This window comes from Homalodisca vitripennis, chromosome X (genome assembly GCF_021130785.1).
Source record: "Homalodisca vitripennis isolate AUS2020 chromosome X, UT_GWSS_2.1, whole genome shotgun sequence".
Classification (NCBI taxonomy): domain Eukaryota; kingdom Metazoa; phylum Arthropoda; class Insecta; order Hemiptera; family Cicadellidae; genus Homalodisca; species Homalodisca vitripennis.
In genome coordinates, this window is record NC_060215.1 from 124,688,558 (window position 1) to 124,707,984 (window position 19,427).

Genomic DNA, 19,427 nt, shown 5'->3' on the forward strand with positions numbered 1-19,427 from the left:
AGATAATTTACTAGTAACAATTTTTCTACAGATTCTTTGTTAATAGATTTTAAGTCCATTAAACCATTATGAATATCTTGAAACTTACTCGGAGTGGTTTTATAAACAGCTAAAGCAATAGTTGCAGCATAATTAGATGCATCACCAAGAATCGGTAACGGATTTAAAACTACTTTAACCCCCGTATCTAATTTGATTAACTGGTTAATAAAGTTATGACTTTTTCTACAATGACTACAATTATAGTCATAAAAAGTAGCGATGACTACATCTCCATTCGGGTTACCAAGTGCAGGAGATGTAAGAGCATCTTCTATTTCAGATGTATTATCTTTGATATATTCGCCAGTTTTTTATTTCCAATAATATATATATTTATTTATAATATAATTGATAATAATATATATAATATATTTCCAATAGGGCAAATAGCAACGTGCTTACTATCAACATCGATCATATTAGCTAAATCCTCTACTAATATCAGCGTAATTACTTCTTCTATTGTAACAAATTGCTGAATACGACCTAATAAGGTAAGATATCCATCTTCATCAATTTTTACTTTATCTCTAGTATCATACCATCCCAAACCCAATTCTTCTGATGATGTAGGGTGGATAGTTCCGGGATTATTAGAGTGCATATAGCCAAGCATAATATTTGGTCCTTTGATGAATAGTTGTCCTAGCCCCTCTATTTCAATAGACCTCTCGCATCATTCTATTTCTGCTGGTAGTTTATTTGTACTACCGGTACTCTGCTCTTCACCTACATTTGAGTACGCTACGGTTCGAAGCTCCGTGGTTTCTTTAAATTCCTCAGCAGAAACGAATTCTGCAAGAGGTATATTGTGAATTGGTCTAATATAATATTCTATTTTATGCATAAAACGCCCTACACTTCCAGCACGATAATGCATTGGGGTATTAAAAGATATTATTGGAGATGTTTCTGACGTACCATATCCTTCAAAAATTCTTATACCAAACTTATCAAGCCATAATTCCCTTGTGTCTTTTCTCAGTTTCTTACTACTGGCAAATACGTATCTTATAGAATAAAAATCGTAAGGATGAGCATAGACAGCATAACCATGCAAAAATATATCCGTACCAAACATAATTGTTGCTCCGATATCGTATATTACCTCAGGAATACTCCTGTAATGCAGAGAAGACGGGTAAAGAAACACTGGTATAGCATTGAGTGTCATCATTATTGTTCCAGATAAACCAAAACAGTGAAAAAGCGGTAAAGCCATAAATGCAAAATCATCAGGACTAAAATGTACCTTAGCTAGAAGTTGGCATCGATTAGCCTGCAAGTTCCTATGTGATAATACTACAGCTTTAGCTGTTGCTAAAATACCAGAAGTAAATACTACAACTGATAGATCATTATCATCATAACTGCTACCTACATATATTGTTGTAATAACTTTGTGGGAAGAAGCTGGCAATAATAGCCTTAATTTTAAATATAAATCAATTCTTTGTGTTTAATCTTCAAGGTAAATAATTTTTATATTGGCTGCTAAGATTTTTGCTACCACTTCCTGTAATCCAGCTTTTTCAACAAACTGTTTTGAAGTATATACCATTTTAACTGACGTTGTTTTACATGAAGCCACTATATTGCTCACCTCACTCATATAGTCAATCATAACTGGTCGACGGCAGCAGGCTTGCATAGCATAAAAAGTAACCATAGTTTCAACCATATTAGGTAGCATAAGACCTACATAGTCAGCTACTTCCGTATCCTGTTTTATTAAATTTGGTAAAGTAAAAGATCCCAATATTAATTGGCGATAGGTAACAGATTTATCATTATTATCTTGTATTATTTTTTTTGTTAAAACCGTAAACTTTTGCTATCTAAATTAGAGACTGAAATATAGTATTTTGATAATCAGAGCTTTCAAACATCATATCAGCCATGATATCATAAAGAGCCTGACCTATATATTTACACTTTTCTCTATTACCTATATTCGGCTTAGAAGGAAATTTTACTGGTGGCAAAATAGAGAATAGTAACCTTAGGAAATATCCGTGTTTTTAATATATTCTTAAGTTTCGAAAAATAAGTAAATTGTGTACCATCTATTCTTACAGGTAGAATTGTCGCATCAGATTTCTCAGCAATCATGCCAGGTCCTTCATATATCTTCATTAAGGAACCAGTAATACTTATTATTCCTTCAGGGAATATAGCATCTTTTTTATCTTTTTGTACTTCCCTAATCAAACTCTTTATATCCATTGAATTAGAAGGATCAATTGGTAAAGTTTTTGCCATCGTTAAGAATGGTTTTACCCACCACACTTTAGCCATAGTTGTATTAATGTCAAAAGTAATTTCTTCAGGTAGATAAGTTGCCAGTAATGCAGGATCAAGATATGAAATATGATTGGCGATAACTACTGATCTTTTACCAGCTTTATAAAAAAATTTCTATGCCTTTTATTTCCACTCTGTACCTGCAATCAAAAAGAAATTTTAAAATAGCTCGGTTAACAGCAAAAGGTACTATTTTTATTTCGGGAATTAATTGATAAATATAATAAGCTACTACTATGTTGAGCAGACTAATAAATAATATAACGGATGGTATCGAATATTCCCAATAGAACAACAACGACAATATTGCAGTTGAGCCAGCGATAAATGTAGCATTAACAAAATTATTTATAGCAATTATTCTGCCACGATGAGCTTCAGAACTCAAATATTGTAATACTGCAAAAAGTGGAACAATATATAGCCCCGCAATAGCAGCTATAAAAAATAAATCGATAATGATCCGCCAATTATGCTTTTTAGATAAAAAAGACAAATATACTCTTTAACTGTTCCGGTTCATAATGAACTGTACTAATGCGACTGGCAAAAAATAAATCAATACAAAATATACTGATACCAAGTGCCGAGACAAAAACATATTTCGTGGTAATTTAATTTCCAAAAGTCTTACTACATCAAAAAGAACCAACCCCTACTCCAATTGAAAATGTTGCAAGGAACAAATTAGCAACATTTTCATCCGCTCCAAAAGTATCTTTAGCAAGAGATGGAATTTGGGCAAGTATTGCTGCTCTGATAAACCAAAACCAAGATATACCAAGAATTGCTAGATATACTTGGTTTTTAGCTTTAGCATATTTAATCATTTCTATACTTTCACGAAATAAATTTAAATTTATTTTAATTTCACAGTTAGAATTATTCGATCTTGGCATAAAATAACTAGCAACAACACCAACCATAGCAATTATTATCATAATAGTGATGATTAAATTGCCACTTATAGTGTAGTATCCTCCAATAATAGTACCAACTAAAATAGAGATAAATGTTCCTGCCTCTACAAATCCATTAGCTCCCAATAGTTCATTTTTGTATAAATGATCTGGCAGAACACTGTATTTGATCGGTCCAAAAAATGTCGAATGTATACCCATAAGAAATATAGACAAAAAAAGTATTACTAAATTATTATTGAAAAATCCATAAGTAGCGAAAACACTATGGCGAGTTCAAATAATTTAATGATTTTAACTAAAGTTGCTCGCTCATATCTATCAGCCACTTGACCTGCAATTCTTGCAAATATAACAAAAGGCAATACAAAAATAGTATTAGCAGCAAGTACAAGCAATTGGGTTGATTCTACCAATTGACTAGACAGTTTATAAGTAATTAATATAATTAGAGCATTTTTTTAGTATACTATCATTCATACAACCACAAAATTGTACTATGAAGATAGGCAAAAAACGCATATCTCGAAATACATATAATTGATTTGATGGCATGCTTTCTCCAGAGACATATTTAGTTGTAGTATAGTATGTAATTTGTTACTCGATAATTAAAGTTTTTTTAAGTCATAACAATTGGCTTATTGCAGGACAAATTTTTGTGTTAGTTTTTATAATTCTGAAACTTTTAGGTTAATAAGGTTGTAAAAATTAAGGTAAAATTTTATGTATAGGCTCTTTAAGATTATTTTTAATTTTCTGAAATTCTTCTGTGATATTATTTAGTTTACTTATTTTTTCTAAAAATTCTTTCATTTCATTTTTTTTAAGTAATGGTATGTGTATATTACAAAGCTGTTCATAAGTTAAATTCGCTCTAACAGCTCCATATTTTGTATCGTATTTGCCAATAATAGCTAAATAATATTTTGACTTTAAAATATGTAATAAATATTCGGATGGTAGAATATCTGGGAATTTTTTTAAAACTTTAAAGACGGTATAAATACCACTTACATAACCAGCACTTAAATCCTCAAAGACTAAACCGAAAGAACCCACATTAATCCTATGCAGATTATATACCAAATCTCCAGCTTGAACCTGCTTGTATTTTTTGTTTATGTCCTCACCTTTTAAAATTTCATTGTCAAAAACACCAATACTATTACTTACACCTAAAATTCTAAAATCTGTAATTGGCTGTAAAAAGGGCTCTGTTTTTTCTGTTATCTCCTCAATATAATTACCAAGTTTTATAATATCACCTTTTAAATTAGCAAAAATATCAAAATAATTATAAATCCACAAACTATAACCATTCTTGGCGATTTCAGTTGATGCTATTATAGCAGATTCAATTTCTAAAACAGTATTTTTATTGTTGAAAGCATCAAGTGCAGCTGGCAAATCATTGTCCTTAATTGGCTTCTTTCTTGAACCAAGTTCATGACCAACCGCATTAACTGCAAAATAATGTGTTTGACATATCTGTTTTTCTCTAAATACACTATACTTGTTTTTGTTGGTGTATAAGGTTCAAAAGGCTTTCTTGGAAATGAAACGGCACCATCAAGTTAAGTAAAATATTCTGCAAAAGAGCTATATTTTTAGATTTTAGGCAGAAAGAAGTCTTTGAGTAGCTTCATCCCAAATGGATTTAGCCAAAGCAAATGCAACTCTTTGCTCAGGTGCTGTTTTAGTATATCTTCCAACGTTTACAGCAAATATATTTCTGAATTTTCCCATCAGTGATAATGTACATTGTGCTGAATTAGGATGCTTAAATTTAATCAGTATCTTTTCTTTTCGCCTAGTTGGCTGATGGTCATTCTCAACCCGATTATTTAGTCTTTTATGGGTGCGATGCTTAGTCTTAGGTATTCTTAGGATACATACACCTAACTGGTTTAATGTAGCTTTTTAGCTTATCAGTCACAATAACCCTGGGACATGGGTAGTTACCCAGTAATCTTGATTGAAACTGAATAGCTGATTTCTTGTTACGACGCTTCTGTAGCAACACTTATAATTCATGCCTATTCGAGCAAAATCAAATCTATTAAACAAAAAGTGCCACTTGAATTTAGGTTTAATCAAGAAATATTAGATTTAATTAAATGGGCTGCTAATTATTATATGACTTCACTTGGTTCAGTTGCTAAGTTGACTTTGCTGATCAATATTGCCCAGCAACCTATAAAAATAAAGCATCAAGAATTAAACAAAGATTTTCTTTTACCAACTCTTTCAGTAGAGCAACAAGAAACACTTTCTCTATTAAGTCAATCGGAAAAACCATCAATTATTAAGGGAGTAACCGGATCAGGTAAACAGAAATTTACTAAAAAAAGATGATTTTAAGAGGTTTGCTCAACAATGAAATTAAAGATATAATTGGTGCTAGAAGTAGTCTATTTCTACCGTATAGTAATCTTGGATTAATTATTAATTAATTATTATTGATGAAGAGCATGATAGTTCTTATAAGCAAGATGATGGTATATTATATAATGCTCGCGATGTGGCGGTATTGCGGGGAAGCTTATCCAAAATAAAAGTAGTATTATGCTCTGCTACTCCGTCTATTGAAACAATTTATAACGTAAGTACCAATAAATATCAATTAATTGAATTGTCAAATCGTTACCAGGAGACAACTTTGCCAGATATTCAAATAATTGATATGAAAAAGGAGAAATTATCAAAAAAATCTTACTTATCTAAGGAGTTAATAGCATTAATTGGTAAAAATCTAGCAAGCAAAGAGCAGGTGTTATTATTTTTGAATCTTAGGGGTTATGCCCCTTTGATGTTATGTAAACTTTGCGGTTATCGTTTTACTTGTAATTCTTGCTCTGCTTGGTTAGTGGTACATAAATCTAGCAAAAAACTTGAATGTCACCATTGCGGTTATCAAAGTAGGATTCATATTTTTTGTCCTGATTATCGGGAAGAAGACTCTTTAACTGTTTGTGGTCCTGGGATTGAAAGAATTGAAGAAGAAACAAGGCATCTTTTTCCCGATAGTAAAATTGCGGTAATTAGCAAAGATTATGCCCAAAACCCTGAAAAGATCCTCGAATTACTATATAAAATGGAGCATTCTGAGGTTGATATTCTAATTGGTACTCAGATGATTACTAAAGGTTATCACTTTCCTAACCTTACTTTAGTAGGTGTTGTTGATGCTGGTCTTGGGGCTATTAGTAGTGGAGACTTGCGGTCAAGTGAACGCAATTATCAACTACTTCACCAAGTAGGAGGTAGGGCAGGAAGAGAAGATATAAAAAGGTCTAGTATTAAAGCAAACTTATTATCCAGATAATGCTATATTTAGTTATATAAAAAATGGAGGAGATCAGTTTTTACAATATGAAATTAAAACAAGGCAAGCAGAGAATATGCCTCCTTTCACCAAAATGGCATCAATAATTTTGTTCGGGAAAAATTAGTATAAAGTGCTTGAAATATCCAAAACTCTAGTTGCAATTGCACCAAAAAGTTCACCTAGAATAATCGAACCATCTAGTGCATTGATGTTTAAATTAGCAGGAAAGTTTCGTTACCGTATTCTAATCATAGTGGATACGAAATTTAATTTACAAAAATGTTTACAAACATAGTTAAGTTTAATGAAAATGCCTGCTTTTTGTCATTTTAAAGTGGATATAGATCCTAAGAGTTTTTCTTGATATTACTCTCATGATTATTCTAGTAAAAGTTTTAGCTTAGTACTAAAATTTGTAGTTATTTAAAATGTCGTCATCCCTGTGAAGGGGTGTTGGTGTCCGGTTTAAGTCGGTGATGTCATCCTATACCAGTGAGAGCCTTCGGTGCGAATGACGGGTTCGGGGTCTAAAAATTAGTCTTCTCGGCTATTTTTTTAGACCACTGCGAAAGCAGGGGTGGCGATAATACTTAATATTAACTTGTTACAGATACTTAAGGTTAAATGTAGAAGTCAAGATTTAATCTTACAGACACTATAAATTTTGCACCTGATTGTCTGATAAATTTTGACTGTCAGAGGAGTATTCAAGATCTCATTATTGTTTTCAATAGCTAATTTCTTACTATCTTGAAAAGTTTGCATAGAAGTTTTGCCACAACAATATTTTCCTGAATGTGGTCGCTCATTATTGAAATGCTCTAACCAAATATCAAGATCTAATTGTAAATCATCAAGATCTGTATAAATCTTTTTCCGCATCGCTGTATCAAAGAATTCTTGTTTCATGGTTGTATTAAAACGCTCACACATACCATTTGTTTGGGGAGAATATGCCTTAGTTGTAGTATGTTCTATACCATCCATGCTAAGAAATAACTCAAAAGTATGATGCTCTATATTGCCCTTATATTCTGACCCACGATCTGTAAGAATACGCAGTATTGGTATCCCTTGGCTCTCATACCATGGTAACACTCGATCATTAAGCATATCAGCAGCAGTAATTGCTGTTTTATCAGTATATAGTTTAGCATCCGCTACCCTAGTATAGATATCAATAAATACCTGAGAATAAACCTTGCCTATGCCTTTAAAATTACCTACATAATACGTATCCTGACATCCTATATAACACAGATGCTGCGTCTCAATTTCTCCATGTGATTCTTTTTCATTACGACGCTTCTCTAGGTTCTGTTGAAAAAAATTATAGTTAGGCAAGAGGAATAAAAAGTTGCCATAGTAAGAAGAAATGGTAGTTTCTAATTATCAAAAAAAAGAACTACCAATATGAAGTATTACATAGAAGAACAAGCATGGGAAGTAATTTTATCATTTTTAAGGAAATAAATGGTATACACAACAAGAATGAAGAAAACATGAGACATTTTATTGAAGCAATATGGTTTATTGTTAGAACAGGTTGCCAATGGCGTCTTCTACCTGATGAATATGGTTGTTGGTACAGTATTTATCGCAGATTTAAGAGATGGGTTGACAAAGGTATATGGGAGGATTTCATGGATTATGTTAAAGTAGATGCAGATATGGAATTAATTATGATTGATGCAACTATTGTGAGAGCACATGCTTGCTCATCTGGATATATCAAAGGTAATCAAGAAGAAGCGGCTTTAGGTAGAAGCAGAGGTGGTTTTAGTACTAAAATTCATGCCCTTGGTAATCCATTAAAGTTTATACTAACTGCTGGGCAAAGAAATTATATAACTCAAGCGGGAAATCTTACTCAAGATGTTCAGAATACGACTGGGCACCGTCAAGTTAAGGGAGGTATAAATTAAGTGTTGAGTGATTGAAGAGAGTGATTTATAGAATAGAGTAATAATTTATCACTACATTATAACTCTATGCATATTACACAAGCCCCGAAGAGACATCGTTTTCCAGTAAGCATTATTAGCCACGCAATGTGGTTATATGATCGATTTAATAATAGTTACAGAGATGTAAAAGAGCAGATGGAGTACCGAGGAATTATACTAAGTCATGAGACTGTAAGATTATGGTGTTGTAAGTTTGCAGTTTATTTTCAAGATGTTATTAGGAAGAGAGAGCGAAAGCCAACTGATAAATGGCATTTAGATGAGATGAATATCAAGATCAAAGGTGAAGTATTTATATTATGGAGAGACGTTGACTCTGAAGGGCATGAATTAGAAGTGTTGCTACAGAAGCGTGTTGCTACACCCTTAACTTGACGGTGCCTGTGAGGATACGTATTATGTAACTTTTTATTCCTCTTGCATAACTATAATTTTTTTCAACAGAACCTAGAGAAGCGTCGTAATGAAAAAGAAGCACATGGAGAAATTGAGACGCAGCATCCAAGTTATCTAGGATGTCAGGATACGTATTATGTAGGTAATTTTAAAGGTATAGGTAAGGTTTATTCTCAGTTATTTATTGATAGCTATACTAGGGTAGCGGATGCTAAACTATATACTGATAAAACAACAATTACTGCTGCTGATATGCTTAATGATCGAGTGTTACCATGGTATGAGAGCCAAGGGATACCAATACTGCGTATTCTTACAGATCGTGGGTCAGAATATAAGGGCAATATAGAGCATCATGCTTTTGAGTTATTTCTGAGCATAGAAGGTATAGAACATACTACAACTAAGGCATATTCTCCCCAAACAAATGGTATGTGTGAGTGTTTTAATAAAACCATGAAACAAGAATTCTTTGATACAGCGATGCGGAAAAAGATTTATACAGATCTTGATGATTTACAATTAGATCTTGGTTGATATTTGGTTAGAGCGTTTCAATAATGAGCGACCACATTCAGGAAAATATTGTTATGGCAAAACTCCTATGCAAACTTTTCAAGATAGTAAGAAATTAGCTATTGAAAACAATAATGAGATGTTGTATCTTGAATACTCCTCTGACAGTCAAAATGTATCAGACAATCAGGTGCAAAATTTATAGTGACTGTAACATCAAATCTTGACTTCTACATCCTCTGACAGTCAAAATTTACCAGACAATCAGGTGCAAAATTTATAGTGTCTGTAAGATTAAATCTTGACTTCTATGTATATACGGCAGAATACGTAATATATCACCAGCTACCGGCTCAAAATTTAGTCTAATTCCGACCGATAATGCAACTGGTAATTTTACTAAGATTGTTCAACAAATTCCTATGCTAATAGATTTTGAGACTCCTAAAGATATTACTAGTAATTTGATACCAGGAATGTCTGCTATAGTTTTGGTCAGAATTAATTAACCCAAATTCGCAGAATCATTCGAGTATACCTCAATTAATTAATTTTTTGCTCGACGACTAAACCAGCTTTGCAAATAAGTTGCTGCAATATCGCTATTTTCTATTAATAATACGTTTTCGACATTTCTATTATCAGCTGCATTGGTAAAATTAAAGCTACCGGTAATCACCATAATTTTATCAATGATCATAGCTTTGTTGTGAGCAATACCTGGTAGTTTATCTATTGAAACATCATTACCAGCCTGTTTTAATTCATGTATTTTAGAATATCTATCGTGTAAGTTACTACGACCCAATAATACCTTTATTTGAACACCGTTTTGCTTAGCTTTAATTAGTTGTTCCACTATATTTTGCGAAGTTAAACCAAATGCTTGAACATAAATACTATCCTTAGCCTTGGATACTTCTTTTGCTATTAATAATCCGCAGCCGGATGGCGGGGTAAAACAAACATTAAAATTATCAGTTTCGGTATGAAACTGTGCCAAGAAGCTGTTTCTCGTACCTCATTATATCCTATCCCTATAGTAATGTCGAGTAAGAACGATGTTATTATGTGAATTAAGCTTTTTAGGTAGTTTTTTCATTTTCTTATACTATGCCGAAACCAAGGCCTTAGCCCCCTTTAATTTTTGGAAATCATCACCAGCATGATAAGAAGAACGGGTTAATGAACTGTCGGAAACCATCAAAACCCTTTAACCCTTGCTAATATTTCAAAATATTTAAATTCTTCTAGAGGAACGTATCTAGCAACTGCTGCAATGGTTTTTGGTTGGCTGTAAATATTGTCCTATAGTTAGAAAATCAACTTTAGCCTCCCTTAAATCGTCCATTACTTGTATAATTTCATCGTTTGTTTCTCCAAGACTAACCATCATATCTGATTTAGTAAAAATCTCAGAGTCTAATTTGTTTACATTATGCAAAAGACTTAATGAATTATAGTATCTCGCTCCTGGTCTGATAGTTTTGTATAGAGAAGGCACTGTCTCTACATTATGATTATAAACGTCAGGTTTTGCTAATACCACTATTTCAGCTGCCCCATCTTTCTTAAGAAAATCTGGGGTTAGAACTTCAATTGTGGTATTAGGAGCAACTAGTCTTATTTCATTTATACAATTGGCAAAATGCTCAGCCCCACCATCATCTAAGTCATCTCGATCAACTGAAGTAATTACTACATGTTCAAGCCCTAATTTCATCACAGCTTGAGCTAATCTTTGTGGCTAATGCGGATCGAGTAAATCGGGACGACCAGTTTCAACATTACAAAATCTACAAGCACGAGTACAGACAGATCCCAAAATCATAACTGTAACATGTTTTTTGCCCAACATTCCCCTATATTGGGGCAAGCAGCTTCTTGACAAACTGTATTTAATTTTAAATTCTCAATTAGTTTTCTTGTATCATGATATTGACATGAGTTTGGTGCTTTAACCTTTATCCAATCAGGTCGTTTAAGGGGTTGAGCTTCTTCTATCTTGATTATGTTTGACATATAATCCTGCTTTATTTATGGCCTGCTTTTTTATGAATTTTATATTCAAATCTTTTTAGTATATCATTAAACAAATTGTTTTATTGGTAGTTTAACTATATCTGTAAGGCTAGTGCTGTTATCACAGTTGTAAGATAATTTGGGTTCAATAGAAATCTTACAGATTAAAGGTATATTATATTCTTTGGCAACATTTTCTCCACTATTACCGTTAAATATCTGAATTTTCTTTCCCGAACTTGGTTCAACTAAATAGCTCATATTTTCTATAATACCTAAAATTGGTAGGCTAATCAATCAATCTAACGACATCTATTGCAGCCATTTTTTGTGGAGTAGTTATTATTATTACTCCATCTAGTTGGTAATTTTCTAAAATACTTAAGTGAATATCACCAGTACCAGGAGGCATGTCAATAATTAAATAATCTAACTCCTGCCAATGGGTGAGAGATAATAGTTGATAAATGGTCTTGCTGGCCATTGGACCACGCCAAACAATAGCTGCATTATCCTTAGTAAGAAATCCAATAGAAATAATTTAAATGCCCCGCGATTTTAAAGGGGTCACTTTATTATACACTATTTCAGGTACACCACTAATACCAAATATTTGCGGAATTGACGGACCATAAATATCAGCATCCACTATTCCTACCTTGTATCCTTCAAGATTTAATTGCTCCGCTATCAATGCTGTTATAGTAGATTTACCAACTCCCCCTTTACCGGATGCCTCCAATATTATCTTCTTTATTCCTTCAATGAAATGCTTAATTTTTGGATTAGTTGATTTTTTAGCTACACCTTTGCTACTAGTTAAAACTATAGTTATTTTCCCAATATTAGGTAATTCATTTAATTTATTAATAGCTTTAATTTTTATTTCATCGATTTCCTTGGAATCTTTACCAAGAACATCAATGGCAAACCCAATATTTTTATCCTTAATTATAATATTAGATATAACACTGACTAATTTTGTATTGTCACTAAAAGTGATATCTGAAATTTTATTTAGTATTTGTTGTTGGTTTATATCAATCATCGTTTTTAAGTAAAAGGAAGCTCTTACCGTTAATAATCTTATTTTTCAACGCACATTAATCCATTTACCGGATCATTATTGCACGCTTTTTAACCCACCCATTTCGCCGATTTTAATAATGGACCATATAAATCTTCTTCCATACTAATGACAATGCTAAATGGAGGTTTGTCAAGAAAGGTCAAACGGGGAGCATGCTTAATAATAGTGATAGGGGTTTGCTCATTGCCTTCTCCCATAACAAAAACAGCTGCTCCTGCTAATGAATCTAATATAATAATTTGTGTGACATTTAAAGATTGATTATAAATATCATGATTACCAATATAGGAATATACGGGGCTAAAACCACACCAACCAAGAGCAATTCCAGTTATACCTCGTCTCATAATAGTTGTATGACTATCGGTTATAACAATTCCCATATCGCGAATATTATGTTTATTGCGTAAATATTGCCAAATCCAATAGTCTGTTTTCTGAAAATCTTGAGGATATAATACATAAACACCATCGACATTAGATTCATCAATACCAGCAGATGGAATTAGTAAGCCATTTTTTATAGTTAAGTTAATATTATACCTATTTTCTTCTGTCCCTAATATTTGATCTGCCTCTTATAGAATTAATGTATATTTATCAATATCACCTTTTTTTATCAAACCTTCCCTCTAATACACTAATTACTTTTGAAGTTATAGGTACAAAATCACCTTCTTTTAAATCTGCAATATACTGAGTCAATATAGTTTGTAATGTCTCACCATATTGGATTTTATGAGTCTTAATGGCATGAATTTGCATATAACCCTTCCTCCCATCAAGAAATTGCCAGAGTAATTTAGCCCCCTTCACAGTGTAGAAGTCAAGATTTGATCTTACAGACACTATAAATTTTGCACCTGATTTTCTGATAAATTTTGACTGTCAGAGGAGTATTCAAGATACAAGATCTCATTATTTTTTTCAATAGCTAATGGCACCGTCAATTTAAGTAAAATAGTCTGCAAAAGAGCTATATTTTTAGATTGTAGGCAGCAAGAAGTCTTTGAGAAGCTTCATCCCAAATGGATTTAGCCAAAGCAAATGCAACTCTTTGCTCATGTGCTGTTTTAGTGGCACCGTCAAGTTAAGGGAGGTATAAATTAAGTGTTGAGTGATTGAAGAGAGTGATTTATAGAATAGAGTAATAATTTATCACTACATTATAACTCTATGCATATTACACAAGCCCCGAAGAGACATAGTTTTCCAGTAAGCATTATTAGCCACGCAGTGTGGTTATATCATCGATTTAATAATAGTTACAGAGATTTACAATAGCAGATGGAGTACCGAGGAATTATACTAAGTCATGAGACTGTAAGATTATGGTGTTGTAAGTTTGCAGTTTATTTTCAAGATGTTATTAGGAAGAGAGAGCGAAAGCCAACTGATAAATGGCATTTAGATGAGATGAATATCAAGATCAAAGGTGAAGTATTTATACTATGGAGAGCCGTTGACTCTGAAGGGCATGAATTATAAGTGTTGCTACATAAGCTTCGTAACAAGAAATCAGCTATTCAGTTTCTATCAAGATTACTGGGTAACTACCCATGTCCCAGGGTTATTGTGACTGATACGCTAAAAAGCTACATTAAACCACTTAGGTGTATGTATCCTAAGACTAAGCATCGCACCCATAAAAGACTAAATAATCAGGTTGAGAATGCCCATCAGCCAACTAGACGAAAAGAAAAGATACTGATTAAATTTAAGCATCCTAATTCAGCACAATGTACATTATCACTGATGGGAAAAGAAATATATTTGCTGTAAACGTTGGAAGATATACTAAAACAGCACCTGAGCAAAGAGTTGCATTTGCTTTGGCTAAATCCATTTGGGATGAAGCTACTCAAAGACTTCTTGCTGAAAAAAATCTGAGGGTGTCAGGAAGTTTGTGAAAGTTGTGAAGTCAGTTAAGAATCAAATTAATTAAAACAACTTACATGGGGCTAACATGAAAAATAAGAGCAAGGAATCAAATTCAACTATAGAAAAAGTAGTATCAGAAATACTATCACAAAGTGATCCATCTGAGATTTTTGGCAAAGAAGGGATATTTCAGAAAATTAAAAAGCAGATAGTAAATAAGATTTTAGAGAAAGAAATGGAATCTCATATAGGTTATGAGAAACATTCTAAAAATGAGAAAGACTCAGATAACAGACGTAATGGTAATCATGAAAAGACTCTTAATAGATCTAAAAGGTCGTAAATTAATAGCAGAAGTGTCAAGGGATCGGGATGGAGAATTTGAACCTCAACTAATTCCAAAAGGAGTGCGTAAATTTGAAGCATTTGATGATAAAGTAATATCCTTATATGCTCGTGGAATGACCATTAGGGAAATACAAGGGCACTTAGAAGAACTATATGCCACCAAGGTATCATCTGAGTTAATATCAAAGGTAACTGATGGTATTTTAGAGGAAGTAACTGCCTGGCAGAATAGAGCACTTGATAATGTATATCCTATAATGTACTTAGATTGTATTCATGTTAAGGCAAGAGATAATCATGTAATAATAAATAAAGCAGTTTATCAACCTATTGGAGTGAATATGGAGGGCAAGAAAGAGCTATTAGGAATTTTGATAGGCAAGAATGAAGAGTCTAAATTTTGGATGCAGGTAGTAAAAGAAATGAAGAATCGAGGAGTTGAACAAATATATGTTGCATGTGTTGATGGTCTTAAGGGTTTTCAAAACGCGATAAATAGCATTTTTCCAAAGACAATAGTGCAGTTGTGTATTGTTCATATGGTAAGAAATTCTGTAAAATACGTATCATACAAAGATTTAAAAGCAGTAACTGCTGATTTAAAAGCAGTTTTTTATGCAATAAATGAAGCAGAGGGGTTAAAAGAATTACAAAACTTTGCCAAAAAATGGGATACAAAATATCCGGTTATTTTTGATATATGGCCACAAAATTGGCCTGGCATAATGCCATTTTTTAGTTTGCCGGAAGACATCACAAAGGCGATTTATACTACTAATGCTATTGGTGTTCCAGGAGAAGAAGCCTGGTTGAATAAGGAGGTGAGATTCCTCTCTGGTCAAGGAGTAACTAACCAGGTAGAACCGAGTTTTGCAGGTAGCACAGTAGTAATGTACTAACTCAAGCGTAAACAGGGCGAATGTAGGCCGAAACGCAAGTGAACGACAAGAGAGCCTCGAGAACTTCTATGGATGCCGGAAGCTGACATTGTCGATAGGATGAAAGCAATATAGTTTTAAGCGATATACTGAGCTTAGTACTAAACGGCGGGGCATTCGTCGTCAGCATGCATGAAACTGTTCAATCAAGGAACCTGGGAGACCCCAAATACTCCTTTTATGTAAAAAAAAGTAATAAGGTAATTATAGATGAAGCAGAATTGCAAAATCAATAATAAAGGTATTTGGGGAGTCAGATGTGTTCATAGTACCTGGGAAGTAGAGTAATAGCTATGGAGGGAAGGGGTACACAACAAAAGAAAGATTATAACAGACAGAAGAAGCGATACCGAGTTGCAATTTATTCAAAACAAAATTATTGTCTTTAGCTGTAGTATTAATAAAGTTATATGAAGATTTGATTGCAGCGATTTTAGGATTGATGGAAAATATTATATTGTCTGATAACTGATCAATCGCCCATTCAATGTTAAAAGTAATTATTATACTAACGGTAAAATCAGCAGCAGTGATTTGGCCAGTTTTGTATAAATATACTGTCACAAATATTTGGGCTGCTGCCAATAGAGTAATTAATATGCTATCAGTTAAATCTACTTAATAAGCATCATATACCCGATTTTCGATCCTAACCTTTCCACTTATCAATGGCAGATAGGAGTTTTAATTTCAGCTCTGTCCAAACATTACCAATAATTTTAATACCAAAAATGTTGGCAATAGAGTCGTTGATAATGCCTACTGCTTCTTGTCGTGCCTTAACATATTCTTCTTGCAGCTGCATTTGTTTTTGGAGCAAAACTGACATTATTGGTACATATACAACAAGAAAAGCTATTACAACCTCTGCTATTTTATAATTCATCATGAACAAAAATATTATGCCACTTACCATAGTTGTAAGATGTATCAAAGAACGATTGAGAACATTAATTATGATTATAATACCACCTTGAAAATCAGTGATTTTACTGGCAATTTCTCCTGATAAATGGGAATCAAACCAATGTAAAGAATGTTTCATAGTCTTGCTGTAAGTATCTTCAACGATTTCTGCAAGCATCGCTGGCTTGTATTTAATATCAAAGAGCCTAACGATAAAAAAACGTACCGTGATTCATCATTTTATATAATGGAAACAACCAAAGAAGTAGAGTAACATCTATTTTTGGATCTTTGGCAATAGTATCAATAATTTCTTTAATTTGATAGTTAACGAATAAAGTAAATAGTGAAGCACCAATGGACATAAGTGTAAGGCTAGCTAGGTATATGCGGTATTTGTTAGCCAAGCAGTATAAATATGATTTTAGTTGGTAGTTTGAGTCCATAAAAATATTTCTTCTAGATTATGCAAAAATGCACTTTATTATAGCAGGTTACAATATCTCCAATAAGTACTATCTTTAATATTTTTTTTTAATTAGTGGAAAAGTTATAATCTGCTATAATGTATTCTTTACATAATTAAAAGGAAATTGTAGTGCAAAAATTTCTAAAATATTCAGTAGCGTTACTCATTTTAATAATTGCTATACTGCTAATAACACCTATATTTATTTCCTTAGAATCATATAAAAGACTAGCTTCTGATAAAGTCAAAGAAACAACTAGTAGAGAGCTGCAAATTAATGGAGATATCACCATCTCTTTGCTGCCCACTCCGATTATTACCATTAAGGATGTAACTCTTACTTCTCTACCTAATGCCCATTATCCTTCTTTATTGGAAGTTAAGGAAGTATCTGCTTCTCTTTCTATATTATCCTTACTTAAAGGAAAGATAGACATTTCAACGATTGAAATTAACAAACTAACGTTCTAATTAATTTAGAACGGATGCGTAATGGTTTGTCTTCTTTGGAATTTGCCAAAATAGCAAGCAATGTTAGTAAAACTTCAACAGGTAAAATGAATGATAACAAGGCACCGTTTTCTATATATCAACTTAATAAAAACGTTGATGCTAAGTTAAATTATGTTGATTTTGCTTATAAGACTAAGGGTAATAATGCTATCCCAACAACAATAGATATTGACAGATTAGAAATCAAAGAGCTTGACGGCCCACCTGATTTAGTTTGTCAGTTTTATTCTTCCGGTAAGAATTATGATGTCAAAGGTAATATACAAGACAAGCAAGGTGTCATAACTTTAACCGTAGATTTAAATGCCCTAAAAGAAAAGGTTAATTTCTCAGGTAACTTTGCTTATGACAATATGACTTTTGTTGGACAGCTCAAACTGGAAGGAGCTGCTAAAAATCTGCAAAATATTTTTCCTGATATACCTATCCTAGATGATTTAGATCATAAACTAACTTTTAATATTAATAGTGATAAGAAATTATTAAAAATTAGTAACATTGATTTTACCGCAGGTAAGATATTAGCTAAGGGTAACGCTAACTTCCATTTTGCAGATAAAAAGGTAGATTTAAGAGTTAAATTATTAGATAAGACATTTTCTCTAGCAACAAGCTTTGCCTATTTAGATCAAAATTTATCTCTAAATGACATTAATTTTACTACAGATAAAGCTAATTTAACAGGCAATGTTGGGGTTAAGGATTGGGATAAAGAGCTAGTGGTTTCTTATAATGCAAAAATTATTGAGATACCCACCATTGCTAGTTTATTTGGTAAGACTCTACCGACTAGTCTTGGAGATATGTGGCTAAAGGGTGAGACTATTAAACAACAAAAATTTCTTAAAACTAATATAAATAAATTTACTCTTGAGTTTAAAAAGAAGGCTATAAATTTCAGTGGAGCGGATAACTATCAATTTAGCGTCTGCTAAACCAAAAATGTTATCAGATATAATGATAGCACTGATGTGCCATCTAATAGCTTATCTACTAGTTCTGGGCAAAGTGTAAATAATTCTGTGCCTTGGTGTAAAGAAATTGTAGATTTATCGTTTTTAAACAAGCTTGATGGAGACAACTTTAACTATACAAAAGATCATTAAAGGAAGCCTGATCTTTGATAATGTCAAAACTACTATGTTACTTGCGGCTGGTGCTGGATATTAAATCTTTAAATGGTAATTTCTTTGGGGGAAGTTTAACCGCTACTGGACAAATTCCTTCACAAGTTAATAAACCTGTTAGTTTTAAAGCTAGTCTTAAAGATGCTAAATTAAAAAATATAGTCTCACAGGGCAATAAAATTAAAGTTACGCAAGGGACGGTTAATCTAATAACAGATCTCAAAACAAAAGGTCAGAGCCAATCTCAATATGTAGGTAACTTATTCGGTAAAGCAAAATTAACAGCATCTGGCGGTATAGTTAGTGGATTTGATCTGCAAAAACTATTAGATAGCCTTAGAAATATGAGAGACCTTCAAACTATTTAAAAAATGCTTGATGGTTTCTTTGCAAGTGGTGAAACAAAGTTCCAAAAACTAGTAGTAGATAGTGAAATAACAGAAGGTATAATTAACATAACAAACGGTAAGTTAGATGCTGCCTCATCAGAGATAACAGTTACTGGAAATTTTAACCTGCCTAAATATACAATTTATATAGATAGTGTTATTAATGTAAATATACATTCGATAACACCATTGAAAGTTCGCCTTTATGGCAATCTGAATGATCCACAACATAAAATTGATACTAACGCATTAAAGGAATATCTCACGA